Here is a 15,976-nt window from a genome sequence, read left to right as displayed (position 1 = left end):
TAAAGCCATGCATAGTGTGGTGCCACCAGGGACAATTGTCCCTAACCAAAAGATGTGTTCCGCCATAGAATAGCACGGTACGTGCACCCCAACATAACATTGTACTTCCAAGAACCATCTTTCACTTTTGTTAGTCATGTTCCATTTCTTTTTATTTATACATTATACCTCACAATCATCATGAAAATAATATTCTTTAATCTTCACTAAATCATCAAAAATTACATAACATCGGTATTACATGAATAACGTCATGAATCATCATATTTATAAAAGTTCATACCCCGCAATCCATAAAGCATACATTTAACATAAACATTATTTAAAGATCAAACATGTATTTAGAAAGGGATTGCGGTGGTTAGCAGTAGGCGTTACATCAAATCCTGCGTAGTAACTTTGATAGCCGGGGAGGCTGTAATATCCTTTTTCCTTTAATCAACCAATAATTGGTGACGAGACGGTTAATATTGTAACTTCTCTCATTCGTTATTATCACAATTAAAAAGATGGCTCGTTAACCAAGCAACTTAAAAAAGAAACTGCATATATTTATTAATTTTTAAACTTTATAAGTACCATCGTATTACTTGAATAATTGTCGTTATTACATTAACTGTTCATTAAATAAAATTCTCATCATTTGTACATTTTAATTAATTAAGATCAATGATATTGACTTAATAACATATAAGATAGGACTAATTAGTATTAAATTTGCATAATTTGGTTCACTCGACTTGGTCCAACACTCATACTAAGTCATATTAAACTTCAACGATTATATTATACACAAGTTTATATTACATACTTTAATATAATTAGCCCAAATAACAAAGTTATATTGTAACTAACAACAATTTATATTTTTTTATCTTAAAATTTAGGTCAGTTCTGACTATAACTCTTGTTCAACATAAGTTATATATATGTGGCCAAATCTTCACTTACACCAGTATCTATAGTTTGCTTCCAAAAACAAAAAAAAAGACATGGTAATATTGTGGTATCTTAAGTAATGTAAGCTAGCTAGGGTAGCACTTGGCAGGGAGCACATCATCCTTTCTTTTTTCTTGTATTTAATAAGTTTAACCATGTCTTATGCAGAGTTGGATATCATCTTTGTCGGAAACCCAAGTGAAATCTTATTAACATCATGCTACCTGCTAAGTAAGTAAATTAAATAAAGCTAAGTAATTCAGTTTAAGTTTGGCAACTAAATAAAAGTGGTCTGCTAATGCATACCTATGTTATCTGCTTCTTCTATCTTTGGCTTTGAGATATAACAAAGGATGTAAAGGAAGGCTGCGGCGTGCAGACAATTTGGAGTTGCAGGTTGGCACTTTAGCAGTAACGTTACGGTGGCGCTACTGTAAACCACCAAAATAGAAGGCTGATAAGAGGTTTTTAGTGTGTCGCTAAGGCACTAAGAACCGCTTTCCAAACAATATTTGTAAGTCCTAACAAACAATTACTAAGAGAATAGTAAGGGCAAGTCAAGGGTCGGTCCACAGGGAAAATGGGATTGATTAAAGTCTATCAAGTCCAGACTACCTAATTGAAAGGTATTTGGGGGTTTGAAAGATGTTTGGTAACAATTAAGACTAACTAACAACTAGAACAAGCAAATATCACGAGTTTAAATATCAAATAAAAGACACTAGAGTTAAGGTTACTAGTATGAATAAGAACGGATAATGATTGTTAATGCGATTGTGAAGCAACAAAGACGATTATGCAAGGTTTAGTTCTCCTCTAAAATACTCGAGTCCTCTCTCGAATGGTCCTAAGAGTAATCACTTAATCAATCAACTAAATCCTCTCTCGAATGGTCTTTAGTTAATTGATTAAGAGATTCAATAAGTTTGGAAAACCCCTAATGAAGGATCCCCTTAATTTCCATCCAATATCTTGGTATAGAAATTAAGTTGATTCTTGGGGATGATAAAAGAGTTCAAAATCCGATTTAAGAACATTTGAAATCAAAATACCAAAGTATAAATGTGATCAATATCTATCCTAAGGTTCAAAACACCAAGATCAATGCATAAGCTTCTCCATAATCACAATCACATCAAATCATATTTAAAACCCTAATTCATACTTTCACCCTAACCCTAGATTATGAAACTACTCACTAATCATGGAGTTAAAGCAATTAAACAATGAATCTATGACTAATCTAAGGCTAAACATGGATTAAGTAATGATTAAACTAATGTAAATCGCAATTATGGAACTAAGAGAATAAAGATCTTAAATAATATAAGAACATAAACAAACACAAAGAGAATGAATTAAAAACTGAAACTTTGAATTAAGATGAAAGAAAAGTACATTCAATATCAATGGAATCACAAACTATGATCTCTAATCTCAATGAAAAACTCAAGTGTTTTCTCTCTAATACAAAACCCTAAAATATTGTGTAAAAACTAGAATGAAAGCGCAAGTCTTCGAAATAAAACAAAAACTCGTTTAATGAAGCCACGAGCTCCATTTTCCGGAAACGACTGGTGCGGGCGCACCAAGATGAGGTGCGGGCGCACCAAACAGAGGTGCGGGCGCACCAAACAGAGGTGCGGGCGCACCAAAATCAGGTGCGGGCGCACCTCACCCTTCTGCCTCAAACTGGACAGTTCAACTTAAAACGAGCATAACTTCTTCGTTTTATATCCAAATCAAGCTTATGACCAGTCGTTGGAAAGATATCGAAACGAGCTTTCACCTCCAACTGGAATTACCTTCATCCGATTTGTGGTTTGAAAGTTATGTCCATTTGAAGTTCTCCGTTCAAGATTTCATTGTGCAATGTGCTCCTTTGTGCGAGCGGACATGGGGAATGGTGCAAGCGCACCATTTATCAAGTGTGCTTTGTTTTCATTGCTACCTTTTCCAACTTTACAAATCGTAGCCATCTTAGTAGTTTCACCTATATCAAGAACATGGCAAAACAAGGTGAAAGCAAATGTACTAGAAATTCGGTCAAAAATGACTAAAAATCTAGCAAAATATCACTATGATCAAGTATGATCAAGTGAATGAAATAGAAGGGGAAAGGGAGAATAAAGAGGGAAGAAAGGGGAGAAAGAGGATCAAAATGAGCTAAAAGGAGTCCATAAAGTACGTTTGAAACACACTTATCAAAGGCCGAGAGCAAGGGTGAAATATAACAGTAAGGAGGAGGAGACAGGAAGAAGTAATTATAAATTTTGGAGCAATTGGTAAGAAAATTAGTTTTAGTTTTTGTTTGAGTTCTTGATCGGTAATTGCTTGGGTATTTATAGAGCTGAGAATGGGTTTGAAACTTCACCATTGTTGCAAAGAAGTCTCCTTCTTCAGGATATTGATTAATGGAGGAGATGGGATGATCTTCATTTTAGATGTTTGTTGGATCGAGGAGTTGTTCTTTGCTGACTTTGTGCTTGAAATGAGGTGGCTACTAACATGAGCATTGAAAATTTGTAGAGTGGAAGTGTTTTTCTTCAACCAATTCATGGATGAAACACGTAGGGAGAGAGAAAGAAGGTAGGATAGAGTTATAGAACATATAGGGGGCTAGGGGCATTCTTAGAGATGGCCAACAGTGCGGGCCAATCCAGCCATCCAACCCAGCCCACCTCATGGGCTATGTGAGCGGGGCTCGCAAAAAGCTCGGTCTAGCCCAGCTTGAACCGTGAAATTGGTGGGTGGGTCGTGGGCCAAATTTCTTGAGCTCAGCCCACTAAAGCCCGCAACTAAAACCGCTCAACCCGGACCACGAAATCGGACCAACCCAATCCATGAACCGGATCAGCCCAGTCCAAGTTATTATTAAACCAAATCGTGTATATTTAAATCAAATTATATATATTTAAATAAAATTGCATATATTATAATTCAATCAAATTTTATAATAATGAAATTATTCATTAATATTAATAATTTTATATATTTTTATTCATTTTAAAGATTTTATATAACAATAATGAATTATTTCGATGATTAAATAATTTTGAAAAAAAAAATCTTATGCTGGCCCGCCAGCCCGGTCCAGCCCACTAGACCCACGAACTGCCAGAAAACGGGTAACAGACTGGTGTGGGCCAAGATTTTTCAGCCTGTGGACCAGCCCACCCAACCCATGAATTTCACGGTCCGGACCTGGGCCGTGAAATCTCAGCCCAACCCGCTACAGCCCACGGTCCGGCTCGCCCAACCCGCACTAGTGGCCATCACTAGGCATTCTTAGTAAATCTTGATATTATTTAGTTTTCGTTTTGCTTAAATATTTAGTTGTTGTTCATATTGTCTATACAATAAACTTGAAACAAGTTTTTACATCTTTTATTACCTTTAACAAGTTTCAGTTCAGTTCAGTTCAGCTCCATTCTTTTATAACCATTTTGTTAAATATTATTATTATGTTGGTATAATTTATTTTATTAATTACTCTTATTATTATTATTATTATTATTATTATTATTATTATTTATTTTTATATCATTACTATTAAGTATTATTATTATTATTATTATTTATTTTTATATCATTACTATTGAGTATTATTATTATTATTATTATTATTGTTATTATTATTATTATTATTATTATTTCTTTATATTATTTTGTTTATTATAGCTTTACTCATTATTATTACTATTATTATTAAGAGGAACATGGTTTAGGTCAAAACACAAATAAACCTATGTCTTTTAGCCATAAACCAATCAAATCGCGTCAAAATGGTTTATGATGCAATTTTCGCGGTCCGATCCAATCATTATTTTTATTTCTAAATATTATTATATTATTAAATCTAATTATTAAAATAGTAATATTAATTTACTTATTAGATATTATTGTTATTATATAATCATCATCAAGTACTAATATATAAATACAAATAATATAAAATAATTATTATTAATTATCATTATTATCATTTATTATTATTATTATTATTATTATTATTATTATTATTATTATTATTATTATTATTATTAATTTATGATTATAAATATTATTTATTTATAACTATCATTTAAAAATATCCAAAATACTATTATTATTATTCATTATTATTACTTATCATTATAATTATTCTTTAAGATTCATATTATTATTGTTTGAATATTATTTATATATTTATTACATTCAATTATATTTATTAAATTCAATTTAATTCAGTTCAGTTTAGTTCAACTGTTTTATGCCGAAGAGAACAGACCCTTAGTAAGATTTAGTTTATACTTAAACTGACAATTAGTAAAAAAAATAAGAATATTTAAATACGGCATATTGCATTACAATATCATAGAAACTTTTACAGAAGAAATGAGAGAAAACATGTGTTACTTCACATGGAAAAGCACACACGCATATAATTAGGTGCGGGGCACCAAGCCACCAATTCTTGCAGTAACTTCAAGGTAGAGAGTTTGGTGCGGGCACACTGTACTACGGATGTGCGGACGGACCTAGGCCCCTGATTCGCTTTGTTCGTTTTTCTTCTCTTCATCATGTTACATCAAATGAGAGAATTCCAAAATGTAATAACATCACACATCACTAACTGACACATTTAACTATAAATATTTCAACAATCCTCCTTCATTTATAGTATAAATTCCCTGAAGTCCGTCCACTTTCAAACAAGATAAAACAACTACACTTGTGAATAAATGAGATTTTCTATAAGATTGAATTTCCACTTAGTATAACATACTTTACAAGCTTTCGATTGAAGTGACTGACTAAGCATTGAATCACTCAACCATAAGGATATTGAAGGTGCTACACATACAATCTTATGCAAACACACATGTAAAAACCAACTCCTTCAAAAGGCTTGGAGTCCATATCCTCTTCATGAGTATTCTAAGCCAAGCTTCGAACTTGGTGAAGCTACCAAACTTCTTACTCACAAATGTAAACCTTAATCAACATGCTCCTACAACATGAGCAACTAATCAAAGGTTTATTAAGATATAACATCATCCTCCAACATTGTAGAAACAAGTACTCACCTCGGGATGTATTAGAGTTGATCAAAATGGGCCTGACCCAACCGGAAAATGGGCGACATTTTGGCACGATTTTTCGGCCTGATTTTTGAGCAAAAAAAAGAGGCCACGAGCGACTTAAATATGAATTATTAAGCTAATATTTGGCCCAACTCCAAAATGGTCCTGAAAGCCCACATGGCTTGGCCCGAACTAGCAGGCTTTCGCGCGAGAATTTCGGCCTCAGGCTTTGACTCGAAACTGGCCACTTTTCTTGGCCTAAGCCCGGTTCAGCCCATGATCACCTCTAGGATATATCTCTTAGAGTGCTACAAGTCACAAATAAAGTTTGATCCTCATTACTTTCAAGATCTTGCGTTGTACAAGACATGATTGAGTTTTCTCCACTAGTGACTTAGTTATGGGTGGCCTAATCTCGATCCCTTTCGAAGTTATGTACATGATGTATCATATTTATATATATAGTTTTAGGTGAATTTAGGTTGCATTTTAGAGCTTTTAGATTCATATTTAGGTTCATTATGCATCATATTCTTAAGTTATGTTATTATACTCCTATTCTGTATGTTCTTGTTTTTGATGAATTTCAGGTAATGAGAACGTATAGGAGTAAATAGATAAGCTTGAGAATTAGGAGCACTTGGAAAGAATATACAATGCACAAGGATCATATGGATATGTAATAGTATGAGCATGAGCGAAAAACGAAGCGGAAAATCATTAAAAGAAATGTGAAGGAGTCACATCTACTCTTCTAATCATAACTTTTTATGTGCTTCTTAGAATCAAAAAATTCTATCAGATCAGGAAACTAGACTTGAAGAGCTTTCCAATTATTGGTGGCACGCCACAAGGAGACTTCTAGTCAAGAAGTTATGCCTTTTTGAAGTTATAATGTTTTTGCTAGAATCTGCAACGCGCAGATGCCAAATAACTAATCCTCTCATTTAATGATTTAATTCAAGACTTTATTTATCTTTTAAATTACTTTCTTAGTCATATTAGGTTATCTAGTATTAATTAGATGAGGTTTTAACTCTTCACTCTCTTTGACACATTATTTTTATATTTATAGGTTTTAGTTTAGTTTTCTCTTCCTTTTCCTCTCTAGTTTTTTTTAGTAAACCCTAGTTTTTATTCTTCATCATTGATTCATGTGTTTATTAGTTTTATCTCTTTTCTTTCATTGATTTCTTTGATTATGTTTTTCTTTGCAGATTTATATTTTGTTATTTATTTCAGGATTGAGTAGTTTTTATTTTCAGGATTTAGGAATCCTAGAAATAAAGCTAGGGTTTGTATAGTTTTTATTTCTTTCATTAGAGGAAATATGTGATTATTTCTAGTTTTTTATGCATGCGATGCATGCGACGATAATTTTTAGCAAAACTGTAACTCAATATCGAAACAAATTAAATCATGTAAAGGTTGATATGGATTGAGTATCGTGCCTAGTCATGTACAGAGAAGCCAATATAAATATAATTTGTTTTCATGATTTTATGTAATATTGTTATTCACTTGTATCTAGCCGAGTATGATTAACGTAGTTGTTTGTTAATTATCAAAAAAAAAGTATAGCCAAAAGCCACAAAGGCACATGTATGCAAGTAACAAACCACATAATTTTATCCACCAACTCATATGACTATCAATCTCACCTACCATATAACTATCCACCCCATATACCACATGACTGATGTATCTCACTTTTTTTCATCTAGTCCTCCACGTTTTCATCTTCCCACTTACTCTCTCCGTTTCCTAAAGATCTTCCTTGTTACTGTTCCTACAGATACCAAGGAGGATCCATTTGTGTGGAGTGTGGGGTGAGTAAAGTAGGAGAGAGAAAGGAGTTAAGATAAATAAACAAATAAAAAGGGGATAAAGTAGGAGAGAGAAAGGGAGTAAATTTGAATTAATAATGTAATGGTGGACCATATGATAGGGACATGAGAGGGTAAAAAGGAGAAAAAAATTCCAAATAAAGAATACAGTAAAAGAGGGAAGATTTTTTGGAAACACACTTAAACGGAAAGAGGGAAGATCTTTAGGAAACGGAGGTAGTACAACCTTATATCTTTTCTTTCCTCAAAGAATTAGAATGACACATCTCCTTATCCCCACTATCTTTCATATCTCACTCAAAAAGATCGAGATTTCATATTCATATTCACAGCAAACACCATATTAATAAGCCAATCTGGTGTCAAAATAATTAGTCAACGCTCCATTAATTTTTAGGGTAATTTTCATCTCTGTTTTTGTGGGTCTTTTTAGGTATTCATTTTGATTGAGTGGTAATGTTCAAAACATTCGTGGAAATGGGGTTGCAATTATTTGGTTGACGAATTAAATTTGGGAACTCAAGTTTGAAGGTAATTTTTTACGTTCTATGTTCTCGATTTCTTCCCAAAAATGGTCGTGTCAACTAAATTTCTCAAAGATCCGGTTAAATTTTTTTTGAACTTTTATTTGTGAAGATGATTTTTTAAAGAAAGTTCTCTCCAAAGTGCTTGATCATCCATTTTCCTTGTTCTTTCCCTTTGTTTTTTTTCAAGACTTCTTCTACTCCTTTTTCTGGGTTTTTAGTTATTCATACTTCTTCTACTCTTTTTTTTGAGGTTTTATTTTTTCATACTCCTTCTACTTCCTTTTCTGGATTTTAGATTATTCATAAGAAATTTCAATAAAATCAATCATTTTCATCGATTTTTAATTTCACTACTTATTTGTTTTGACAAATTAGTGCAATTTCATTTTTAGTTTAATTTTTGTGTCATTGTTATTGTATTCGAAATTGATTTATATTTTATAATGCCTTTTTTGTTACAAACATGTACTAATTTTTTAAACGATTATTTCGAAATTTATACCATACACTACAGAGTTAAATTATTCATATATAAGAATTGTTAGTTTTTTTTTTCAACTAATTTGAAATAACTTGCAAGATTAAAAATAATTATGTATCTTTTTTAGAAGTTCGCAAATCGTCAATGGACAAATGTGAACTACCATTCGGAATCGTATGTTTTTCTTAGTTTGTAATTTGTATTGACGTTGTAGTGTATTTGTATTTTTTTGAGTATGTAATTGTAAATGGTTCTTGGGAACAGAGTACTCCCTTTGTTTTTTTTAATCTTTATCACTTGGAATCTTGAAACTATTCATGCTTAAAAAGAATCTTCACAAATATTCTCAATTTATAAGAAAAAATAGTCATGTGCGCTCTTGTTTGACTTATCTTAATTAGTAGTTTATTAATATTTAATCATTATAATTTTTACTGATATATAATGAAAGATATTTAAGTTTAAAAACGTGCATTGGAACACTCGTACAGGAAAGTGAGAATGATAAAAAACAGAGGCAGTATGTAATTCCTAATGGGTTATAGTTTGTAATTAAATTTTCCTGTTTTTATAAAGTTTCTTCATTTGAGTGATTTGTAACGTTAATTATGCAATTCTATTGATTTCACTTGACTTGTCATTGGTTGTTATAATTGTATTTCCGGAAGTTTTTTTGAAGTCTCGTTTTAGTAGAAATTGATTTTGTAATTTAGAAAGGAAAGGAAGGTAAAACAGTCTCTTCAAATGGGGACACCATAAGTATCCCCTTCCCTTATATAATAGAGATTAATTAATTAGATGAGCTTTTAACTCTTCTCTCTCTTTAACACATTATTTTCATATTTATAGGGCTTAGTTGAGTTTTCTCTTCCTTTTCCTCTCTAGTTTTTTAGTAAACCCTAGTTGTTATTCTTCATTATTGATTCATGAGTTTATTAGTTTTATCTCTTTTCGTTCATTGATTATATTTTTCTTTGCAGATTAAGATTTTGTTATTTATATCATGATTGAGTAGTTTTTTATTTCTAGGGTTTGGGAATCCATGTTTATATGTTATGATTTGATTGATATTTATTGATGGTTTGATTAGTTATTGATATCTCTAATTGATTAGTGTTTTTATTGTTGATCTTGCAGTCTGATCAATTGTCTGATTAAATATTGCTAATAATTGTTTGTATTGGCCAAGATCTTACTTTTAGAGGTTTGGCTACAATTAGCAAATCTGATTATGTTAGCGATCGTATTGCATATGTTGATTTGAGAGCGTTAGGACCCAGCCGTAGGATTAACCTGTGCTCTAGACATCTGATTAGTTGAACTATTGATGATATTTTGATAGATTATATATATGAACATAGTGAACCATTCCTCTAGATCCTTTTTAGTTTGATTTTCGTAGTTTGATTAGTTTAGAACTTTAATATTCATAATCCCGATCTTTTTTAGTTTATCTATACCTTAGAAACTAGATTAAAACGACCATCTCTTTGTGGATTTGAGCCTACTTACCCTACTACATTGTTAGAAGGTTTTGCAGGAATTATTTTTGACAGGTGTACGACAACCTATCAAATTTGGACGCCATTGCCGGGGAGACAATATTGTTTTTATTGTTGGTGATACTGAATTGTAAATATTCATTTTCCCTTTTGTGAATATTTTTTCCCCTCTCTATAATGTGTTCTCATGGAGTTTTATAATTGTAGTTCAGAGGGGGGTGCTTTTTATAATTATCCAGGGCGGTATGATTATTCTAAGCATTATAATGCGAATGATTATGTTTATGATGCATCGTATGATTGTCCAATTTTACTAACTCTGTGCATGAATTCCTATGAATATTCCCATTACCCTAATAAGTCTTATGTGTCTGATTATACCTAATGTTATTAACCTGAAATTAATAATTATTTTCAACCCAAAACATCATAGCGTTAGGAACATTTTAACATGACGAATGAGTATATTGTTAAACAACATGAAGATTTAAATGAATTGGCACATGATGATTACTATTAACATTGCGAAATCTATTGAGTTACTTGTTCAAAAGCAGTCTACCAACCAACAAGTTATACTTGATGATACTGATATTAGTGTTGAGAATAATAATTCGGAGGAGAAAGGTGTTGATTTGACTCATCATAATTTGGTAGAAGGTAAGGGTGTAATTGGTAGAGTTGGTAGTTTGTGTCTCTATGTTGACGAATTCATAGTTGAGAGTAAAGTGTATGACACTTTTTCGATAAACTTTTCATGTGCATATGAGTCTAAAGTTGAGAGTGAAATAGTGTATGAGTCTTTGTCGGTTTCATCTGATATTGTTTTTGAGTCTCATGTTCCATTCTCTCAAAAACTTGACATTATTCCTTCATCTCCTATATTATATCCTCCATTGTTCCTTCTTTCTCCCATTTTGAATGACTCTCATGATAATGTCAATAATATAGAGTTAGTTTCTTTTTCTTCTTTTGAGTCATGTAAAAAGACTAATGATTTTTATTTTTCTTCTTCTTGTAAATATAACTTCTCCTTTGCCTTTTCTTTTTATAGTTTTTACTGTTATTTAGAACTAACTTATTTTATTTTTCCTTTCCACTCTTATATAATATGCTGTGAGATACAGGAACATATGATAAGCTTCTTAGAGTCTTGAACATGCAAGACCTTAAATTTGCGCTTCTCGAGAGGCAACCCAAGCATTAACTTATTTTCTCTTTTTTTTCTTTACTTTTTATTTTTATTTTGATTCTTTTCATCATTTTTGTGTGATTTTACTCACTTTTTTTTGTGTTTGTTGTTGTAGGTGGCCGAGATTTTCTAGAAACATAATACAAATTTTCGAAGTGTTGGTCAAATCGCATAACAGGGCGGGTGTTTAGGTCTGACCGGACGGGTGTTTAGGTGACCGGGTGAGAGAAAAATATTAAGAAAAAAACACCAACAACGTAAACGAGTAGGGAACTCCCCTGTTTCGATCTTTCCTCCCCACCTCTGCATCTTTCGCCTTCATCACAGACCACCGATGTCTGCTCGCCGACGTTTCGCAATCCTTCGCACCATCTTCACCACACAAATTACCGGCGCACTACCACTTGCACCAGATTTCTTCGTTGGCCCCCATATGCGCACCACTTCCCCTTCTCCTTTCCTCAGCTGCGCTCCACCGTTCTCAGCAACATCATAATGTAGGATTTTATAAATACTATGAGCGGAATTTCATGAATCTAATTCATAAGCACTTAAAACAGGATCACATGCATATACAATCAAGGATCACATATAGGTTTAGAATTAACCTTTGTAGCGTGAATTCCACAAAGCTTGTATAACCCGGATAAAGAACCCCAATTGTGATTCCTCTACTTGGTCCACCAACTCGGATCAACACTCCACTTATGCTAATTGGAAGGAAGATATTCTTCTTCTGCTTTAATGGAGTTTTTACGTGACTTTTGAAAGAATAGGAAAGAGAAGAATAATAAGAGATATCTCACGTTTTTCTTTTACTGCCTAACCTAATATATAGATATATTTAGGTTAGAAAATAATCCCTTCCTCTCCTCCTCTTGGCCAGCCACCCCTAGGCCCTTATGAGCTCTAGGTTTATTTCGTTGATCCAAGTATGATGTTTGACCTAATAGGATCCATTATATTGGGCTTCGGGTTTATAATTTCCTAACCCAAAGTTCTATAGCATTCTCTAGCAAGACGTATAGACGACCCAATACAACGAATTAATTATCTCCATAATACGATCCATAATATAATTAGTAATTGCATTTAAGTCGAGGACATAAATCCTTCACATAACCTGCGCCCAACGACCTCAACGCCACCTCCTCGGAACACCCGCAAGGCCGCGAACCCCAGCCATGCTTTCCCCTGTTTATTCGTCCTCCGATCATTCCTCACACTTCACATCCCCATGCCTTGTCCTTCTCCCCTCCGACACCCATTGCATCACCACCATCTCTGGTACTTTCGAAATTCCAGCCTCCTACCACCGTTCCCTCCTAATCCAGGCAACAACCCAACGAACCACCCTTGCTTATCTCTCCGTTTCTTGTTTTTCTTTCTTTTTTTCCTTTTTTGTTTAGTTCATTTCTGATTTTTTTTCTTTTTTTTCATCTTTTCTTTTTAATTTTCTTTTCTTATTCATTTCTCATTCTCTTAACACTTCTTTGTATTTTTATATTTTGATCGATGATGGTTATAGGATTTTGTCAAGTAGGCACCATATTGGTTCAAGTGGATTTGTGAAGCATTACAACATGATTTTTGAGCATATTTGACTCTTCTCCCAATTAATTGGGTAGTAAGCATCTATTGTCACTTGTACCTATTATTTATGTTCTTCCGAATTTTTGGTTGGATTGTTTTTTTGATGCCTTTTTGTTGAAAATCTTTTAAACACATTGATTGAATTTTTGGATTGTTGGAGTTTGTGTATGGTTTTAGTAGTGCATTGCGGCTCTTGATGTGAGATTTTTGTGTTGGATGATTGTTGGGTTAGTTTTGGTTCCTTCTCTAATCTTGTTTTTGCAGTGAGGACACTGTAAATTCTAGCTTGAAGGAGAAATTGTCTATCATTTATTGCATTCTAGTGTAGATTTTATTGTTATCCTAGGATGTTGCACAATTTGTACCACTCAATAGAAGTGAGAGTTTACGTGTAACAAAGAAAAATTGTACTGCTTTCTTAGTTGCATTAGAATATTTCATTTTATCTCATTTTAGTTGCATCTGTGGGACTATTGCTAACACTTTTTGAGAACTTTGTTGATATTTTACTACATTTATTAAGCGTCGTTCACCTAATTCATGATTCTTCATAGCATGATCATTTCACAATTGATTGTTTGTGGTAAGATTGATTGATCTCTCTGGCTCGATTTAACTTTACTACGCAGACACCTAACCTAAGTGAGCTTACGTGCCTGTAAACTGATGTATCTGTGTCAGTTATGTTCTTTCATGTGTGATTAGTTTCTAAAGTTGTCGCATTGATCTTGACTTTGACTTAGTATTCTTTAATATATAATAATGCATATATTTTGATATGATTGAGGCGTTATATTTAATGATCTTAGCTCTAGAGCTTTTTTTCTATGTAGTACCCTTGTATTTTTTGAAATTCGGCGTTGCACCCGACCTTTTTGAACTCTACACATTGTACCCCTAGACTCTCTTCACGTCACATGAAATACACTTACTAATAAAAATTTCTACTCTAAATCTCATTTAGTCTGTAATTTATCAGATCATATTTCAAACCTTAGTAATCTAACAAGGCTACAAAATCCTACTATATGCCCACAAGGTAAGAAAGTCCCAAAATCTACTGTTTTATATTGTGTATAAGGGTATTTTGTGTAACGTTAATAAATCTTAGGGGTACACCATGAAAATTTCAAAAACATCGGGCACAACATAAAATTTCGTAAAGCACATGTGTACTATGTAAAAAAACCCTTCTTTTTTTTTTTCATATTATCCTTTCTCTAGCCCCACTAAGCCTTTCCTTATTGTGTTTGATGTATACCTACATTACAAGATTTTGGCCTCATTTAATTCTTGTCCCAAGCCTAGTTTGGGGAAGCGAGTATTAGTTTTGGTTTAATTTGTATTAAATTCAAGTGCTCTATTTATGGTTTAGAAGGATGAGAAAGTATGTCTAGTGAGCTTTGAAATTGAAATAATAAAAGTTCGAAAAAAAAAATAGAAAAAAAAGTGAAAAATGAAATGAAAAAAAGGTGAAAAAAAAAGTTTTCGATAAAGCGAAATTATAAAAAGGGTTATGATTGAATTTCTTGAGTGAAAAGTGTGGTTGATTTTAGCTGGAGATTGTTGGTTGTTGCATGGAGATGTTATGACCTTTCATGGTCATATTTTCAGTTATATAATGCCCCCCCTATTGGTTTTTCCACCACAATTTCCAAATTAATTATTTCCATACCTTTAACCTTAGCCCCATTACAACCTTTAAAAGTCCTCTTAATCCTTGTGTATTGTATCATTGAGTATTAAGTGAGTCAAAAAGTCAAATTTAAAGAGTACATGTTTCATTTTAGTCGACTTGTTTAGGTTAAGTGTGATCATTTATCCTTTAAACACATCAGAGATTTGAGCGCACATGACTATAGTGAGGTATGTAGGATTTGGTTAAATCCAACTTGGGTGAGATGGTTTTGTGTCATGATTAGAGAGTAGACTACGATACATGACATGTTATGAGGCTTTGTTCGAGACTTTTTCAATGTTTACTTTGTGTAGTGATTATATTTCTTGCGTTTTCAGTTGAGTGTTTACCCCTGTTTTAGTCCCTTATTGTAAGGTGTCTTACTTTTTCAATGTATATGTCTTATTGCTTGAGGACAAACAATGGTTTCACTTGGGGAGTTTGATGTATCATATTTATCTATAGTTTTTAGGTGAATTTAGGTTGCATTTTAGAGCTTTTAGATTCATATTTAGTTTCATTATTGCATCATATCCTTAAGTTATGTTATTTTACTCTTATTCGGTATGTTTTCTTGTTTTTTTTTTATGAATTTCAGGTAATGAGAACGTATTTGAGTATAATTAGATAATCTTGGGAATTATGAGCACTTGGAAAGAAGCTACAATGGATATGTCATAGTACGAGCTTGAGCGAAGATGAAGCGGAAAATCATTAAAAGAAATGTGAAAAAGGAGTCACGTCTACTCTTTTGATGATAACTTTTGATATGCTTCTTAGAATCGAATAATTCTAGCAGATATGGAAACTACACTTAAAGGGCTTTCCAACGATAGGTGGCACGCCACGAGGAAGCTTCCTAGTCAAGAAGTTATGCCTTTTTGAAGTCGGACTATTTTTGCTAAAATCTTCTAAGCACACGCACGGATCACTAATCCTCCCATTTAATGATTTATTCAAAACTTTTCTTATCTTGTAAATAACTTTCCTATTCATATTAGGTTATCTAGTATTAATTAGATGAGGTTTTAACACTTCTCTCTCTTCCTCTCTCTTTGACACATTATTTTTATATTTATAGGTTTTAGTTTAGTTTTTTCTTCCTTTTCCTCTCTAGTTTTTTAGTAAACCTAGTTGTTATTCTTCATTAT

This window comes from Beta vulgaris, chromosome 1, assembly GCF_026745355.1.
Source record: "Beta vulgaris subsp. vulgaris cultivar EL10 chromosome 1, EL10.2, whole genome shotgun sequence".
Classification (NCBI taxonomy): Eukaryota; Viridiplantae; Streptophyta; class Magnoliopsida; order Caryophyllales; family Amaranthaceae; genus Beta; species Beta vulgaris.
Note: the sequence above shows the minus strand (reverse complement) of the source record.